Source organism: Zootoca vivipara, chromosome 4 (assembly GCF_963506605.1).
Source record: "Zootoca vivipara chromosome 4, rZooViv1.1, whole genome shotgun sequence".
In the NCBI taxonomy this organism is placed as follows: domain Eukaryota; kingdom Metazoa; phylum Chordata; class Lepidosauria; order Squamata; family Lacertidae; genus Zootoca; species Zootoca vivipara.
This window is the reverse complement of record NC_083279.1, coordinates 23980829-23988827: the sequence shown is the minus strand read 5'-3', so window position 1 is coordinate 23988827 and position 7999 is coordinate 23980829.

Here is a 7999-nt window from a genome sequence, read left to right as displayed (position 1 = left end):
AAGGATTGGAGTAAATTTGTGGACTATATGGAGAGGAACTGTAGAAGTTTAAAGACACTTGCAGGACTGAAATAAATCCTACGAATTGACTTTAAGTAGAAGGAATAAATAAACTGTGAGATAGGAATGGATAAGAAAACCGATTGGGGGGAAGGAGGGAAGTCAAAGCTCGGCAGAGCAAAGAAAATTGTAATAATTGATTAGATGTTAAGATAAAAAAATTGTGTTTATTATGTTGTTGTGTTGTTGTGTTGTGTTTGAAGTCACTAGGATTTGCCAGGCCAGGAGCAACCCAGACCCTGAGATTTCAATGTCCCAACATGAAACCCGGGGACAGGGCCCTGTGATGTCCTAGGGGTGGCCCCTGGTGGTGTCATTAAGCATGACACATTAAGCACCGACCGTAGTCGCTGGCAGCATGTCGTTCAAATAAAAAACGCGAAGTCTGAAAAGTGGTGCAGCAATAAAACTGCTAGTACATTTGCAAAAGTTAAGCAGAGTCCAGTGTGGTTTTAAATGGGATGGGATGAGATTCCTGCATTGCAGGGGGTGGAACTAGATGACCCTTGAGGTCCCTTCCAACTCTGTAATTCTATGATTCTATGAAATGGTTGAAAATTGGGAGAGAAACCTTAACTTAAGGGGTTGTTCCTATGCTTGCTGCGAACTGTGTTTTTGTGAACAGATGGTGTTAATAATGCAACTGCCCATCAGTACCTTGCCCCCAACTGCGCATGCACACTAAGAACCTCATCCTCCTCTTAAGCCCACCTCAGCTCTTTTTCTTCCTCTGTTCTCCCTCCCACCATTTAGCCTTGCAGACAAGATTAACTGGGAGAGGGGACAAGGGCAGACCTTCCAGAGAGTTTGTGCAATAATTTTCAGAGATGGAGGTTAATTGGGAGAGGGAAGAAGGAAGCATAGTGGCGTAGACCTCACAGAGAGTCATAATCTGAAGCCATCCCCTGCTGGGCTGAAAATTGCAAACCACATGCACAATCTTCTTAATACTTTTCATTTAAAAGGCACTCTCGCCCACCTGGAGATTGTAGACCCCTAACGGCCAGCTGAAGACTCCAGGTCAGCCCTGGAGGTTTGGCAACTCTAGTAGCCACCCATTCATGGTGGACAAATCACATGAAGCTTCAACTCTCCTGCCCACAAAATTAGTTTTTCATCCATGTGAGCTTTTGTTGTAAACCTTGCATTAAGTTAATAAAACCCTAGGAGTAGGAGATGGAAGAAACCTAAGACATCAGCTGCAGAAATCATGCACAATTAAGTTTGTTTAAAAATTAATGCACTTCTAAAAATAAAGAAAAGGACAATTAATATGGAGTGAATGAGTAGCAGCTCTTGGAAGAGAAAGTTATGCAAAAAAAATGAGGGCCAAACACAGACCTTATATGAGCCAGGAGAAGGAATGGGACTGCCATTCAATAGGGAAGCTCATGCTAAAGGTTCCAGGTTCAGTCCAAGCGCTTCCAGCCAAGAAGATGAGGTAGAAGGAAATGTGAAAAGCCTCTGTCCCAGACCCTGGGGAGCCACTGCCTGTCAATACTCAGCTAGATGGACACACAATCTGATTGTGAATTGTTGTTGTTATCAGTGTTATTTTGTTTTTTTCTAGAAAAAGAGGTGCCGGAACTCACCATGAACACCTTCCTCATTCTCTTAGAATGGTTATGGCACCCACCTGACAGATGCCACAACCCACCTGAGAGGTGTGGGAACTGAGTTCCAATAAGTTCCAGCTGAAAAGGCAATTGTTGTTGTTGTTGTTGTTGTTGTTGTTGTTGTTGTTGTTGTTATCTCCTCCTTCATCTGAAGATCACAGGATGGTGTACAATATAAAAACACAAGAATATATACCCCAAACAAAAACAGTAACACTCTCTCTCTCTCTCTCTCTCTCTCTCTCTCTCTCTCTCTCTCTCTCTCTCTCTCTCTCTCTCTCACACACACACACACACACACACACACACACACAGTTTAAAAGGCCATATATTGTTTTATAAGCGAAAGCCCTGGGAAAGTGGCAATGTTTTTGCCTGGCACCTAAAGATAAAGTCATGGGAAAAAGAAAGTGTGCTCTCTTTGAATTCTGTAGTTTTACATATGAGGACATACCGGTAATAACAATCATCTGTTCCTTTGCAGGTCTTAAAATTAGGTAAATACAACCCCAGATGAACAACAACACATGATATATTACACACCATGTCATGTTTTATTTAAGAGAAATAAAGCCAAAATGAAGAAGCCATTGAATTCTGCACCAGCTGAAATTTTTGAACCCTCTTCAGAGACAGCCCCACGTACAACATGTTGCAGGAATCTAATTACCAGAGCATATACAAGTTAGGCTATCCTTGTCCAGGCAGGAGTGCAGCTGGGCCACCAGACAAAGCTGATGGAAAGCACTCTGTGCCACTGAAGCCATGATATTGATATTGATATGATATTGAAGCCATGGTTATGATATTGCCACCGTCAAGCAATATCATAACCACTCCTTCAGAAGGGAGTGTAACCCCATCAATATCAGGCAACCTCACATCCATCCAGTCTAGGGAACCACCCACTAACAGCGCCTCAGTCTTATCTGGATTGGGCTTCAGTTTTTTGGCTCTCATCCGTCCTGAACACCCACTGCCACACCTGCAGAGGTAAAGGAGAAGTAGAGCTGTACTCCAAAACTCTGGATGACCCCATTCAACAGTTTTATGTGGATGTTAAACAGCATAGGGGATAAAATTGAACCCTGAGGAACCCCACATTGAAAGTTCAGTGGGACTGAAGAGCACTCCCCATGTATCACCCTCTGGAAACAACCATTGCAAAGCAGTGCCACCCACTCCTAACTCGGACAACTGCTCTAGAAGGTCAGTAGTATCAAAAGCCGCAGAGGTTGAGGAGAATTAACGTGGGCACATTTTCCCTGTCTCTCCCTGATAGAGGATACAGGGTGTCTAAAGCAGTTTCTGTGCCAAAACTGGACCCTAAACCCAGTTGAAAACCAGCTTCCTCCAAGAATGCCAGGAACTAGTCTGTGACTACCCACTCAAAAAGGGGAGACTGGAAACCAGCCGATAATTACTTAGATTTTTCTAATGCAGGGAGCATTTCTTTGAGGAGTCGTTTTACCACTGCCTCCTTCAAGCAGGCAGGGGCCACCTCCTATTGCAAGGAGGCATGGATCACCTCCCTGGCCCAGCCAGCTGTTCCCTTTCTACTAGTTTCTATGACCCAATAGGGTCCAGAGCACAAGCAGTCACCCTGTGGGGTGGTTCCCTCTGTGAGGGAGCCTTCCCAGACCCGCTGAAAGAGCTTCTGGAGCTTCGCGCCGGGAATGGGAGCCTGGGGCCACCTCCTCCGAAGACCTGGGAGGCGCGGAGGAGGCAGCCACAGGCTCACGTTCCCTGCGCGACTCTGGAGCTTTGCGCCGGGAGCGGGAGTCTGGGCCACCTCCTCAGAAGACCTGGGAGGCGCAGGCCACGTGGCCCCGCCCACATTTCCACTGTGGCCCCTCCCCTCCCGCCCCTTGCCCCCCCTAATTTTGATCCTGGCTACACCCCTGTGGTTGCTGAACAACTCCAAGCATGCCTGAAGGATGCAGACCATTTGGATCCCTTCCAATTGGGATTCAGGGCTCACCATGGGACTGAAACTGCCTTGGTCGCACTGGTCGATGATCTCCGGCGGGCTAGGGACAAAGGTGAGAGTTGTTTCCTAGTTCTGCTGGATCTCTCAGCGGCCTTTTATACCATCAATCATGGCATACTTCTGGACCGTCTGGGGGGACTGGGAGCTGGGGGCACTGTCATACAGTGGTTCCGCTCCTTTCTCCTGGGCCATATCCAAATCCAACATCCCCCTCATGTTGGGGGATGAGTGTTCAGACCCCTAGGCTCTCACTTGTGGGGTGCCTCAGGGTTCTGTCCTCTCTCCCTTGCTTTTTAACATCTACATGAAGCCGCTGGGAGAGATCATCAGGGGGGTTAGGCTGGGTGTCCATCAATATGCAGATGATACCCAGCTCTACCTCTCTTTTAAATCAGAACCAGTGAGAGCAGTGAAGGTCCTGTGAGGATGGATGGTGGCTAACAGATTGAGGTTGAATCCTGACAAGACTTCTGTCCTTGGGGGATAGGGGGTGGGCTGGTGTGGAGGACTACCTGGTCCTGAATGGGGTAACTGTGCCCCTGAAGGAGCAGGTGCGCAGCCTGGGAGACATTTTGGACTCACAGCTGTCCATGGAGGCGCAGGTCAATTCTGTGTCTAGGGCAGCTGTCTACCAGCTCCATCTGGTACACAGGCTGAGACCCTACCTGCCCGTGGACTGTCTCGCCAGAGTGGTACATGCTCTAGTTATCTCCCGCTTGGACTACTGCAATGCTACCTTAGAAGGTGACTCCCTGTGGAATGCCCTCCCATCAGATGTCAGGGAAATAAGCAACTCTCTTGACTTTTAGAAGACATTTGAAGGCAGCCCTGTTTAGGAAACTTTTTAATGTTTAATGCTGTATTGTGTTTTTAATATTCGGTTGGGAGCTGCCCAGAGTAGCTGGGGAAACCCAGCCAGATGGCCAGGGTATAAATAATAAAAATTATTATTATTAAGCACCTTGTCCACATCCTCAAGCCTTATCAACTGAAACTCATCCAACATAACAAGACTAGACAGGACACATACAGTGCAAGTCTTCATAGTGTGCAATGTAGCATTCCTGTGAGCATGTAGTTTCTGTGGGTGATGTGGGTGTTCAGGACTTTTTTCAGAGGGAACTCACAGGAACTCAGTTCCGGCACCTCTCAGGTGGGTGCCATTGCCATTCTAAGAGAACGAGGGAGGTATTCATTGGTGAGTTCCTGCACCACTTTTTCTAGAAAAATAGCACTGGATTTGTTTCTAGCAACTATAACAGCACAGACATAGTGCTTAATATATTGTGCGGTAATTCGATGTGGAAAATTGCAGGTTTTACCGGTAATTTGATATTCGACATATTCATTCAGCAATGGCTCAAGAAGGATGGACAATTGTTTCACAACACAGCTTGAAGCTCCCAAGCCCTTTCTTCCTTCCTTATAAGAACTGAGTAAACATTTCACATTTCCTCTGATATTTTCAGCTACTTTTTAAAACTTTCTTTACAATGCTTTATTACACTTTTTTTGCCTTTCCTGGGGGGAATGGGCAGCGTAATTTTTAAAAATCTTTTCTTGCTTTCATTGTCCATTAAGCAACCGATCCCTTTTTTTTTTTACACAATGATACTGAAGGTCTTTCAAATTCAAAGGTACAATTCTCTTTCCATCACTATTGGGATAATAGCATGTGCTAATGCACATATATTTGTTCTCCTAGTTGCCATTTCTTTAGAATGGCAAGATGCAAACACTACCACTTTACGATTATTGTGCAATTAGCCAAAAAAGAGGGAGGGGAGGTACACATGGAGATGGAGGGAAATTGAATAAAGCACTGTTATGGGGGCAAACTTCCAATTATTTAAGTAATTTATTGCAAATTCAAAAAACTTCAGTATTGCATGCCCAGGCTTTGAAATGTTATGCTCATTAAAAAAAAACACCCAGTAAAATGCAATATTGCTTTGATTTTGGCTTACTTTATGGAACACTCTGCTAAAATCTACACACCAAAATATTGGCATGGTTTTGTGGACCCAAGTAAAACACTAATCTTTCTAAAGGCGGACATTATTGCATACTAATGACCATGGTTAGTCTCAGCACTCAAAACACACTATTTTATACCTGGGGGAAGAAATGCAACATTTCCCCCAATTAGAGCATTCATATATATTTTTATTGCTGTGTGGAATGCGGCTGAATAAGGGTCACATGCATTTACTATACATTGTTGCTTGTTATTGTTGTTGAATCTCACAAAATTATGATGGATGGGTTGTGGGGAAGAGGGAGGGCTTGCAAATTATTACAAGGGACCCGGGGGGGTGCAGTATGCCTCTGTGTTCAACACAGAAACATTACAGGCATGTCCTGCAGGATTCCGGCCAATGAGAGTCCACCCACTGCCAGGGGTGCCAGGCAATTTCACCATTGCTCCAACAGGGCACAATGATGCAGCAGTATATTCTTTTCTCATAGTAAGGAATGAGAAAACGACTCACTTTTTACGAGAGAAAGTGCAGGTAGGGGCTAAATCTGTTCTTTGTCTGTAGTGAACCGAGCAACTGAGAATCAAAGCTGCTTAGATTTGCATAGCCCTGCCATAGATTTTGTGGTCAAGTTAGAAAAGGGCAGCCAACATTGTCAAGGGTCTACCTCCCCTATGAAAAAAGGGTGCCGCTTTTTGGACTTACAGAAAAGGCAAGTGAGAGGTGTTATAGACGGCACAAAGAAAGTGGATGGAGTAAAGTTTTTTAGAAATCATACACACCCAATGAAGATAAATGCTGGGAGATTCAGGGCAGATTTTAAAAAGTACTTTATCACTCAGTCAGGTGCACTATAAGGACTTTATATATACCATACTTTTCCATGTATAAGACTATGTTTTTTTTACTCTAAAATAATGTTCAAAATTTGGGCTTGTCTTATACACGGATAGTATCTCCCCCATTTTCTTAAATCAGAGTCCCCCAAAATAGGGGGCGTCTTATACATGGGGTCGTTTTATAGACGGGAAAATATGTGTGTGTGTGTGATTCTAGTATAAAATTAATGCCATTTCATATAAAAAGACAGGTCTTCCATTAAAAGGGTCAGACTTCTGGGGGGAAAGGAAGAGGGCACCAGACACTTTTTTGATTATTGCTGTTCTGTCTTTTATACTACTATCAAGAAAAAGCTGAAAGGTGATCGAGGATTCTTTGATTGATTATGCAGGAAAGCCTCTAAGACAGGGGTCCCCAAACTAAGGCGTGGGGGCCGGATGTGGCCCAATCACCTTCTAAATCCGGCCCGCAGACAGTCCGGGAATCAGCATGTTTTTACATGAGTAGAATGTGTCCTTTTATTTAAAACGCATCTCTGGGTTATTTGTGGGTCCTGCTTGCTGTTTTTACATGAGTAGAATGTGTCCTTTAAAATGCATCTCTGGGTTATTTGTAGGGCATAGGAATTTGTTCAATTCCCCCCCCCAAAAAATAAAGTCTGGCCCCCCACAAGGTCTGAGGGACAGTGGAAAGGCCCCCTGCTGAAAAAGTTTGCTGACCCCTGCTCTAAGAAGTCATTGGTTTAGCAGACCACCTATGCCTTGCCTTCATTAAACAATAAGAGGTTCAAATATTTTGTTTCCTCCGTTCAGGGAAGTACAGGAGATCCCATGCACACAATTCAAACACCTTAATCCACAAAAGGAGATTCATGCCCAGAAACAGGCATCAATGTTGGGTTATGCAGGTTGGATAGATAAGTGTAAGGAATGAATGAGCATCCACCCTAAGATTCTTGCTGAGACAAAAAAAAGCATTTTGTCCAATCTCCTTCTCTTTCTTTACCATCTGCCTTTCAATGCAGAAGCAAATGGACCCTCACGGCCTACACCCTCACAGCTATTCATGGTGCAAAATTCTTGGGTGCAGCCATCTCAAGATCAGGGTCATTCAATTTCTGCGTCATCACACAAATGAAACAAATTTCATTTAGGTGGCAACAAGAAGGATGGAAAAATAAGTAAATAAATAAACGCAATCTCATTGTCCAGTAATAGGCAGGGTTGGAAGTTGGTGTGGGGCGTGGGGGGGGGGAGAGAGTGGAGCTCCTGTTAGTTCACCATGACTGCATTATACGGAATGGAAAATATATAACCACTGCTGTGAAAATGAACCGCCTCTGTCAGAACGAAGCACAGCTGATTAATCAACATGATATTACCCGAACTGATTAAACAATGAGACGTCCCGGGGTTTTGCTGTCTGTCCTGATGAGTGCGCTCATCATAACTAATAATGCAAAACCCCAGCACATCTCCCTTGGGAGTAAACTACCTTCTAATTTTTATCCCTCC